Source organism: Lactuca saligna, chromosome 4 (assembly GCF_052625555.1).
Source record: "Lactuca saligna cultivar CGN05327 chromosome 4, ASM5262555v1, whole genome shotgun sequence".
Classification (NCBI taxonomy): domain Eukaryota; kingdom Viridiplantae; phylum Streptophyta; class Magnoliopsida; order Asterales; family Asteraceae; genus Lactuca; species Lactuca saligna.
Genome location: NC_136420.1, coordinates 142879750 through 142892095, shown reverse-complemented (window position 1 = coordinate 142892095; position 12346 = coordinate 142879750). Strand labels below are relative to the sequence as shown.

At 35.4% G+C, this 12346-nt stretch overlaps 1 pseudogene; it reads right to left on the bottom strand.

Moving 5' to 3' along the window:
- Positions 1-11667: 11667 nt before the first annotated feature.
- Positions 11668-11785, bottom strand: LOC145044777 (5S ribosomal RNA; annotated as a pseudogene).
- Between the last annotated feature and the right edge of the window lie 561 nt (positions 11786-12346).

Here is a 12346-nt window from a genome sequence, read left to right as displayed (position 1 = left end):
AGGAAGTTCTACTTGCGGGGTGTTGTACGTTTGGAGTTAGATTCGGCATCTGACCGCTTGACTCCCATCAGGCGCCTTTCAAGATCTGCTTGTTGTTCCTTCATTTCTCTTATTTATGCTCTGAAGCGTCCCCGTGTAGATTTGGGTATTTTCGTGTAGTCCTTCCAGACGACGGATGTCTGCGGCGTTACCCTGAGTAGCAGCATTGATCTCGCGAACTCTGGCTGCTTGCTGGTCCGCATGGTAGTTCTGGGTAGCGATAGTGCCCACAATAACAAGAAGTGCTCGATCAGCTGAGCCTCCCCCACTAACATTGTAAAAATCTCGACACATGCCGAAAGGAGGGCGTACACCTAGTTGGCGGCTCCAGTTGTAGAGATGGCTTCCCCAGATGGGGATGGGTCCTGGGTGATATGGTCTGACTTCGGGAGGATAAGGAGCAGGAGGGTCGATCACTTCCGGTTCAGAGTCTGTCCCACTAGAAATTTCCACGATCTCCTCGTCGACTTCGAATTCTTCTCCGACTTCGACTTCGAATTCTTCCTCCTCGAACTCTTCTTCGACCTCTTCTTCGATTTCCTCTGGGTCTTCCTCCGCATCTTCTTCTATCCAGCCACCGTTACCTTGGTTTAGGTAGTAGGGGTCTCCCGGTGGAGGAAATCCAGCCATTTGTCTGTACTGGGATAGAGGTATGAGATTTTTATAAGAAAAGAAATTTCTATACTACGTTCAACTATATCTTACGGAGTGCAAGTTTTTCATTGTACTATTATTTATAGCAATAGTCCTTTAGTATTTCAAATTAGCGAATCTAAAATAATTTTATAAGTTTTTCACTTGTTGACTACTATGACCATTCATCGACGTACATTGGTCAAATCCAGGATAAATATACTTGATCAGGCTATATTTATTCTTGATTTGATTACATACCCCAAGGCCCAATCGTGGTATCGCAACTTGCCTTAATACTTTTTATAACTTGTCATGATACGAGACTGATACATGCAGGTAAAAATGTATATATTTAAAAGAAAATATATTTTTATGAAAATGTTTTTTCAGAGGGTTTTTGGTTCCCGTTGTATTTATAGTTTGTATATCTTATGTGGTTCGATATACTTAGTTCACTATAAACAATGCTCTGATACCAATCTGTCACACCCCCAAACCAGAATGGAGGAAACATTCGGGGGTGGATGACTTCACGTAGTACCATAACAATTGAATATCGTAAAGAAAGTACACAACCATCATATATATAATAAAAACGTACATTGTTGCGTTATACATATTTCCAAAAGAATATTACAATGTGATGATATAAATGTTTAACGATAAACATTCTTAACGTCCCTTCTTCCAAAGGTTGATGGTTACCTGTATTACTGGTTCCCTGAGAAATACAAGTGGTTTTGGAAAAGTGTCAACAATTAAGTTGGTGAGTTCATGAGTGTTTTGAGTTGAAAAGTATATCCTTTTTACCAGCAAATCGGTAAATGAGGTTTTCAGAAAATCCAATATTTTCTATAAATGATTCGAAAAGTTTGCAGGGTTGGAATGCGTTAGTATTTTTTGTACTTGAATGATAAAGATAACTTTGTATGAAAAATAATGTAGAAGACTGTAATGCATATATGAATCTCGTAAATCAAATTTGTTTTTATACTTTTTATGTGAGTTTTATAACCATACTATTGACACTGAATGCCTATAACAACATTCTTCAGGTTTTGTAGTGTTATGACATTTGTCACCCCAGACCTGCCGGTCTAACTATAGCTAATAGTTTAGGTGCGGGATTGTCAATCCCGTATAGATCTATACACAAGTATCACGCTCTCCCTCCAAGAGATTATGGTATATAATACAGGACTTTGAAATGCATACATAAGTGTACGTTGAAGTTTGAATACCTCACATTGCTTAGTATAAATAGATTTACAATAAGAATGACTTTACTTCTTTTGAAAGTGTTTCGTTTTTTTCAAGATGTATATGTAAAATGTACGATTGACTCATTAACTATACCCATTATAGTTTTTCAGAAAGTATGTTCCATTTGGTGAAAATAACTTGGTTATATAATAGCCCTTTATACATAAAGATGTTTGTATCGATATTCAAAGATGGACATTACATTTATGTTTCTAAAATGATACTTTAACGTGTAATGTACTTGTATTCCCCCCCAAAAACATGAAAAGAATTGAAAGATAGGGGTATGAACTCACTCGTTTGGTTCGAAGAGAGAGAGGCTAAAGTTGAGCAGAACTTTGATCGCGGAAAGTAATGTCTTCGGGCTCTTCGGGGATCTCGGTAGCGTAGATCTTTCGTCGGGGACTCGGGTACGGAAACCGAGGTGTCGGGATGGTCTCTGGAGCTCTAGGGTGTGTAAAAGTGAGAGAGGATCTGAGAATTGTGTGCAAAAACCCGAAGCTCAACCTTTCTATTTATAGGCTGGAGGATCCTCGTACGCGGGGCGTACTACTGGAGTACGTTGGGCGTACCCAGTACGCGGGGCGTACTTCGGTTACACGGGGCGTAAAAATGTGTCACGGCTTACGACTCAGGTCTAGCTAGCGTAGAGCACTCGAGCCGATGGGACTTGACACTGGGTCTAGTACGCGGGGCGTAATCCAGTCTTCCATTTTCTAAATTCCGTAACTTTCGCGTACGGGCTCCATTTTTCGCGTTCTTTATATCCACGCGTAGGTGAGATTATGCTCTACAACTTTCATTTAGACTCCGTCGGCTAGTTTTGACTTTATTTTTAATGATATATTGTTAATAGACCGGGACTACTAAAGTCCGTTAAAAATTCATAGTTTCTTTATTCGACGTCGGTTAATGTTTGTCTTTTAATCATTTTATTACTATTGTGGAGATCTTCAACTTCCGTTTAGGTGGCGATAGCTAAATAACACTCAATCTTCAATTCGAGTTTTTAGCCCTCTACTACTGTTACAAAACTTAGGAAATTCGTAACTTCTTCATACGAGGTCCAATTTGGGCGATCTTTTTATGTATGTTTACAGTCTAACGAACTCTACATCTTTTTTTTAGTTACTTAAGGCTAAAATGCATTTTATTGAAATTTCACTTTTTACGTTAAATAGCGTTTTAACGGTGTGTCGTAAATATACGAGTGGTTATAATTTCTTCAATATAACCCGGTTTTGAACGCTCTTTATATTTTTGGAAACCTTGGCACGATATCTAACATTTGATGTATCCCAACTCAGATATTTGAACACTTTATTTTTGAGGTTAATTTAATTGACTCCAAATAATTTTTGTTGTATTTGACTTTTGAGCGTTACACTGCTTTTGGGAAAATATCGGGTTGTCACATGCAACATTAACCAATTTTATGAAAATCTCTAAATTTAAGCAAGGATCAGTTGATCCCACATTATTTCAAAAGAAAGTTAGAGATCATCTAATGCTTGTTCAAATTTATGTAGATGGTATAATTTTTGGTTCTACTGAACCTACTTTGTCGAAGGAATTTGAGGATTTGATGCACAGTTAGTTTTAGATAAGCATGAGGGAAAAAATCAACTATTTCTTGGGGTTGAATATTTTCCAAATCAAAGAAGGTATCTTTATAAATCAAGAATATTACATGAAGATTTTTCTTGAAAGATTTGGCATGACAAACTGCTAAGATGCGAAAGTACCTATGATATGTAGCACACTCTTGATTCCATATTTATATAAAAATGGAATTGATTTGAAGACATATCGAAGCATGATAGGTTCTTTGTTATATTTAGCTGTAAGTGGGCCTAATATCATGTTCTTTATATATAATTGTTCTAGGTACCAAGCAAACCCAAGGGAACCACATCTCACTATTGTCAAGAATATCGTTTGATATCTACATTGCACTCCTATGCTTGGAGTATGGTATACTGCGAATATTGGATTTTCATTAAAGCCTATCCTGTGAATACCGGAGTATAGTGTTGTTGTTACATACACTTCGCAAGTGATCTAGATTCAAAGTCAACTTGTTCACTATGCGATCAATATGAAGAAAATACATTTGTTTTTGTGACTCTCGGAGTGTCATTCGCATATGACATAATCCAATTCAACATTCTAAGACAAAACATATTGCTATTCGATACCATTTCATCAATGATCATGTTAAAGATGGCAATCGAAGTTCATTTCATCAATACCATAGAACAACTTGCTTATATTTTTACTGAACCTCTTCATGAAAAATCTTTTAATATAATTTTTAATGGGTTGGGAATGATGGAAGCTTGTTATGTACCAAATTCTAATTGATATTTATGACTTTGATATCGAAGTTATTTTTTTATGTAGACTTCTATGCTCATTAAATTTTGATAATGCTACTGATTTGTTCAACGGGTATTGTTCACGTTCAGTGGTTTGTAGAGCTTCGCAAATGAAATTTGTGTTGAATCATTCAGTGGTGTTGGCTTACTATTAAAGTTATGGTAAAATTTTTGTTATTTTTATTTTCATTTCTTTTACATTATTTGTTGAAAAATAAAAAATCACAAATAGATTTTATTTATTTATGTATTTTATTGAAAAATCAAAAATACCAAAAAGATTTTTGTTATTTTTGTCTTTTATTTGAAATCTCAAAAATATTTTGTGTGTGCATTTTTATGTTCCAGTCTGAAACCACTAAATTGACGGAACTCATATCCATGATTTTTGTTTAACCCTTGACGTTCTGAGATAGAACCAATTTGGAAATATGGTTATTCAAAATTTGTCTTAATGAGCAAATTTATTACCACCATAAGTTTGTGAAAGAATCATTGTCAATCTTCTTATCTCATTATTCTTACACATCTCACACACTGTGACTCTTATCTGAAGACATCTCTAGTTAGAACAAACTATAATTCAGGTATGCCAAAAATCTGTGTTTATGATCTTGAAACCATTATCACCATGATCAAAGTGAAACCCATAAAACAATACATTTCAAAGGAATTGACGGTGAATAATTTATTGTTCTAGATTTTAACTAATGAATTGACAGAAGAAACTCTTATGATTCCGCTATGCCTTCGTATAATGTTCAAAATCTCATTTTCATTTTTTCTGAGTGATCTTCATGAAATTGACCAATTTTTATTTTCATGAAATGAGATTTTAGTTTGAACATTTTTCCTTAACTTTTGTCACTTTAAATCATACACATGATTACTTGATGTTGATTACACTGATCACTTAAGGATTTTTTGCATTGTTTTACTCTTATGTTAAGTTGAAAAATTGTTTCAAAGTATAGCCTACCTTTAATAATAGCTAAAATAGTCCCTTCGATACTTTTCTATAAGTAGTCAATTGTAATTCAAGGGAAACAACACAAGCACTTTGATATTTCTCTTGATATCGAAGGAAGAGAATCTTTACTCTGCATCTTACTACCTTTATATCAAATTATCCTTGATATCATGACTTATCCAAATTTTCATATATTTGTTTCTATCGTTTTCTTTGGATACACATTTGCACTGGTATCCTCGAGGTTATGGGTAATACCAATATGGACCAAGATTCCACAAATTCTGGTTTATGATTTCATTTACTATACCAGTAAGTGAATGAGACCCAAGCTATGTTTACTATCAAAGTTTGTTATATGTTTGATTTTCAAGTAGTTGAAGTTTTCTTTTTATGGTTAATTCGAATTGATCATCGTCTAGTAGATTACAGACTATTACTGCTTTCTCTTTGTTTGAGGGAACACTTATGACTTTTACACATGCCAGATAGAGACGATGTCTCTTCGGTTTTTTACTTTACACGTGGAAGCTTTTGATTGGTGAACCTTTCAAATTCAAAATTCATGTCATTTTAAAAGGGGTTTCGACAGTTATAATTCAGTTTTTCTACTTTTTGATTTGCTCTCAAGAACCGTAACCCTAAATTGGTTAGTTTTCTACAAAAAAGTATTTGATAAATTCATAATCATGTCTCAAGTTGATTTGATTAATACTACTGATAAAGAAAGCTCAGTTCATCATATGAAAATCTAATGTAAAAATGTATGGTTTAATCCAGTTATTGGTGCTTATCCAAAATAACTTCAAAGACTCATTGAGTGTTTGAATGATTCTATTCTTCATCATGCATTAACTTCTTCTTTTGTTATATAGATGAAGTGGTTATCCTTAGAATGTTAAATTGTTGTGTACAACACTGATTGTGAACTCACTACATTTTAGATGGAAACAAAAGGCAAGAAGATTCTCATGAAGAAGCAATTTACTCATATTTTGATGCTAGAATCAGATGGTCCATTTGAATCTCCATCGTTGGGTCAAGTCTTAGCTATGATGAATGAAATGGGGTATTATTTGCATCTTACTCTTATCAGTGCTTTTCGAGAGTCCAATTTACCTGTAGTGTGGTGTTTCTTCTTTGGAGTGATCATTTGTTGTCTATTTATAAGGACTTCTAGCCTAGATAGGGCAAAACTCCAGTTATATTCTATTTTGGCAAGATTATATTATACTATGAAGGTCGATTATGATTTATTGTTATGAGTAGAATTTACTACCTATGTCAATCACTATAAGAAAGCTACAGAGGTTGCGAGTTCAAGGTTTTGGAGTTTGGTGCTCATCGAAGCATATCAACAAGTAGAAATTCAATTTCTAGAAGGAGTGGAACTAGTTGTATTTTCTCATCTCCATTTTCCTAAAAGTTTGGTTAATGATCCTAAAGCTATCACAACTATTAGAAGAATATCTGATGTTATGCTACAGTTATTTTCATTTTTGAATCTTGTGTTGATTTAATATTGTGCAATAATTGGTGATGTTCCTAGGGTTCCTACACCCAAGAAGACTAAGTCTAAGTTAAAGGGAAGTGTGTTGATCCAAGAAGCCTCTAGTAATATATTGAAGAGGATGGCTAGTAAGAATCAAGTCACTAAGCTTCTTAAGAAAAAGAAGAATACTTTCGAAGTTATTGTTCTTGGTTCTCCTAATACAGAAGATACTGATATGTCGAAGGCACAATCTTCATATTATAGTCATGATGCAAATGCAGATGATGTAGATTATTTGATCAATGATGTACTTCATCACGATACACAACCTATTTCACCATAAAAGGGTGCCATTGTCGAATCTAATGCATAGGAGATAAGCAATCAAGATATCATTGTGCACCAATCTAATGTGGACACAAACATCACAAATGATGAAATACCTTTAATATCTTTCTTAATCAACAACAACTGTCAAACCACTCGAGATTCCTACTACCAAGTCCATTTCGGAGGTGGTTAGGACTTCAAACATCCATGCGAACACCTTTCATGTGGACTCAAATGTCAATATAGGCGACAAATCTACAATCAATTCTTTGACGGTTACTCCACCATTAGATTCACCACTCAAAGTCTCATTGCATCAATTCACATCTATTCCTCAAAATTCAACAAATTATGTTGGTATTCTTAATCAGCTGATTACCACTTTATTTTCCTTACAATCTACTGATCACTCTCTTAATCAAGGAAATGATAGTTCTCAAAATATGGAAGAAAAGGAAGATAAAAGTTTTGGTTTTGGTCTTGGTGAACTAACTTTTGATCCTGAGGAGGAAGATATTACAGATGAAGTTTTGATGTTAGGGAAATAGAATAAAATTCTTAACATAAAGTTGAATATGATTTTATAGTTCATTAATGATTTCATAAAGAATAGTTCTTCCTCTGTCAGCTAAGAGGAAGTTTTTTCCTTGTTGAATTCCCATGAGTCGAAGGTTAAAGGAATGGTGACAGGAGCAACTACTGATCTTTAGGACAAACTTGATGGAACTATGTTATCTGTTAAGTTTGATTTAACCGAAGTTCACAATGTTGCTAGGGAGAGACATGAGATCATTGAAAAGAATTTTTTAGTATAAGAATTCTTTTGATCTAAATATTCAAGAGGTTCATGATTTGATTCATACTGAAGTCAAGACTATTGATGGCTTGTTCCTTGGAGTGCATAAAAATATTGATGTTATGCTCTCTGCGACGAGAACTCTTATTGAAGATATTCTTGCATTCAATGTTGAATATAAAGAGTCACTTGAAAAGAAGAAAGAGGAGGATGAAACATTGTTCAAGGGTATTGAGATTTATATCAGTACATTCCAAGAACAATCTCGAAGGTTGCAGCTAATTCAAGATCTTTGATATCTGATGCAAATGTTAACAAAGTTGTGTCTTTGATTGAAGCCTGCTTTAAGTCCTAACTTGCACTAATCTTGGACCTAGTACTTCCCATACCCACGAATTCTCCACGTGTTATGCAATTGTCACAGGGGAGAGAAAAGGGTGGTTCGTCGAAAGTTAGAGGTGAAGACAAATGCAAAGTTGTACGTAAGGTCTTTTCAACTCAGATTCCAATCTCAGTTCTAATCAAGGCAGTACAAACTATAGAAAAAGATATGACTTCATGTGCAATTATTATTCCTTATGTCAAAGTTAATGTTTCTAAGCTCTAGATGAAGAAAATTTTAACAATAAATGAAGGAGTAAGCTCTTCAATAATCAATTTTGCTGTTATTTCAAGTAAAGACAAAGGGAAAAGTCTTGAGCCCACTGATGAAGAAAAGAAGAAGATGAAAGAGTTGGAGATTGAGAAGTTGAGGAAAATTAACAAATTTTTGAGACAGTGAGAGAATGATCCTCCTAGTTTAAAAAAAGGAGATATGATCAAGGTTTGGAATTATGAAACAGTTGAATTAGTTAATCTAAAAGGATGCCTTTGATAAGTTGCCAAAGGAGAGCTTTGCAGTTCAGAATTCACCGATGTCACATCTGGATTTTCCTTTCAAACCAGTGGGAGAGCGAGAGCTTTGCTTATCTTGTGGGATATGCTTATCTCAAGAATTACATTGATTTCTATTCAACACGCCTTAGTCTATCAGATTTTAAGATAGCCAAGACATACAACAAGCCTGGGAAGACTCCAAAGTATATAATTTATGAGGAGGATTTGGAGCAATACATAGATGTAGTGATAATCTTGAAACCTTTGGGAGTGGTTTTTTTAAGGGAAGAAAATGAAAGGGAATAAGAGAAAGTATTTCTTCTACACATATGTGAAGGACATGTATTTGATGCTGATAGACAACAGATCAGAAAGAATGTTTGTTGGTACTTGGAAATCAGGAAGACCCTTATAGAAGAATTGAAGACACTACCATCGGTTGGAAGACTTGAATACTCTTTGCAAAGGGGAAGAATGTTGGGATCATATGTTGCGAAGGTATTCTGTGTCAAAGTCTTGTTATGTAATGTCAAAGTTAGTGTCTGTAAGCTATATCAAAGTTTACATGACTTTGATATATCTATGTATTTCAGGAAGCACTTTAGAGCATCTACTTCATTGTCGAAGTCTTCCTATACATTTCATATATGCTTATATCACTATAAATAGTGTTGTAGCATAGGTCATAAGTACCGACACTTTTATACTTTCTCGGATCATACTTTGTACTTGTACCTTGTTGCCTTCCAAATAATAGGACCTGAAACTACATTTATTACAATCTCTTATTCATCTATTCTTAGAAATCTATACGTGATTAAATTCTTGACTCTTCAGACAATTCTTTGTTAAAAAGGGTAACTAGTCGAGAATTATTGGTACTATAAATCATCTTCAGCAATATATAATTTCTAGAAGTGTGATTCAGATGAGGGTTGGGTATGTATCCTCTATTGCTTTCTGGAAGGATCAGTCTATGGATTGGAGAACACCTGTTGATGATGTGTTTTCTTAGGTTGTTTCTCTTAAAAGTAGAGTAAGATTGTTGTATTAGTCAGATATTGGGTGGTAAAGGTTTGAGGTGGAAGTGGAGTCACCCAATTTGTGGTGGGATGGTTTTTTTCTCAACTTATGTAGTTGATAGGGCTTCTTGATGGTTTTAACACTTCTTTAATTATTAATTGATAGGTGTAGGATATATATGGTAGGGATCAACTTATGGTGGCATAGGCTCGAATAGTAATTGAAGACAGTTCTCTACCAAATGGTGCTTGTTATTGGATAGAATAATTATCTTTCCAAGAAAGTTAGCATATTTTATTGGAATTATAGTCTAAATATTCTTCAAACTAAGTTAAATTTAGTTGAACATTCATATCGTGATTTGTGCTACCTATAATACTGATTTGGAGGATATTCGTCATGTGTTGATTTTCTATAAAGAAGCTATAGAGATTTAGAAGTTTCTTAGCAAGTGTTGTGATATCTTGATTCCAATCTTTCAAGGGGTCAAATACGTCATCCTTTGGCTAGAGTCTATTTAGTTGTCCAACATGAAACTAGTAACGTTGGAGGCATTTGTTATGACGATATGGTGGCTTGTTTGGCATGTGCGGTTATTAGTGGTCAAAAAGTAAGATGAAATATGTAAACCGATAGTTTGGTTGATTACTCTTATAATTGGTTTGTATATAGAATAAAAACTAAGTAGTAAGTTGTCATGGCTTTAAACACTATTTTGACTATTCAGTTGGAATTGGTTTTTCTTAGATTTTTTATAACACCCATATCTTGGTATGTAATGCGATTGTGTTGATTTTGATGAAGTTTGAGGTGTTATGGTTTTTGGTAGATCGCGACGCGGTCTATATGATGTTGTGACATGGCCACACCATTTAAGTAGCGACGCAGTCGGCTGTAGGTCACAACACGATGACGGTTAGTCTCAAAACCCTAGATCTCGGGCCTTAAGTCATATATAATGATGCTAACATTCTAGAATTTATATCATTGCATCTTCCTTCTCTTAGAAACATAAACCCGAGTGTTAGTAAGTTGTCATGGCTTTAAACACGATTTTGACTATTTAGTTGGAACTGTTTTTTCTAAGATTTTTTTGAAACACCCATATCCTGGTATGTAATGCGATTGTGTTGATTTTGATGAAGTTTGGGGTGTTATGTTTTTGGTAGATCGCGACGCGGTCTATATGATGTTGTGACGTGGTTACGTCATTTAAGTAGCAACACAGTCGTCTATAGGTTGCAACACAATGACGGTTGGGCTCAAAACCCTAGATCTTGGGCCTTAAGTCATATATAATGATGCAAACATTCTAGCGTTTATATCGTTCCATCTTTCTTCTCTCAGAAACATAAACTCGAGTCCTTGTGAGTGTGTATGTTTTATATGAGTGACATTTTGATTTTGGTTGATCATTTGGAGGAAGAATGTAGCCATTACATTACCTTTTGAGTTTGTTGTTGTTGGGATCTAGCTTTCTAAGCACTTTCCATACATCTGAAAGTTATAAAGTTCATACATTTCCTACTCCTTAGTTGTTTGTGCATGCTTAGAATCCCTTATTTGACCATTTAAGGATGGTTCTTGGAGTTTTATCAACTCCATGAGCATTACTTATGTTCTAGATGATCTCTGGACCTTTTGGTCCTATAAAGTTATGATATTGTCAATTATTTTGCAGCCATGCAATGAGCATATTGGTCATTTTGATACATTTAGAGCATTAGGGCTTTAGATATAGGAATTTAAGCTCAAGAGATAGATAACGTTGGAAACGTTATGCATGCAAAGCATTATTTGGTCCAGATCGAAGCTTAGGTGTAACATCCCACTCTAGCACATATCACAATATTGTCCGCTTTGGGCTACTCGACACGAGGACTTCCCAGGGGGTCACCCATCCTGGTACTACTCCCGCCCGAGCACGCTTAACTGCAGAGTTCTTATGGGATCTGCTGCCCTCACGGCTTTAAAACGCGTTGTAACAAGGAAGGTATCCACACCCCTTATAAGGAGATGTTTTGTTCTCCTTCCAAGCTGATGTAGGATCAAGTGCAACCCACCTTCACCCCCCATTATAGGGTTCAACGTCCCTGTCGAACACATCGACCCGTGCCCTAGCTCTGATACCATTTGTAACAACCCCCCTCTGGCACGTATCACAATATTGTCCGCTTTGGGCCACTCGGCACGAGAACTTCCCAGGGGGTCACCCATCCCGGTACTACTCCCGCCCGAGCACGCTTAACTGCATAGTTCTTATGGGATTTGCTGCCCTCACGGCTTTAAAACGCGTTGTGACAAGGAAGGTATCCACACCCCTTATAAGGAATGCTTAGTTCTCCTTCCCAGCCGATGTAGGATCAGGTGCTAGAGGGGGTGTTACATTAGGAGTTATGTATTTAAGGATTAAAAGCTTAATGGTTAAAATTTTAATAGGCTCATAGGGATGAAACTCGTATGGATGAAACAAATATGAGGGATGGAGACGAAATCCCATAGGTCAGTTATTGATTTGCATAGTTATTACTATGTATATGTAA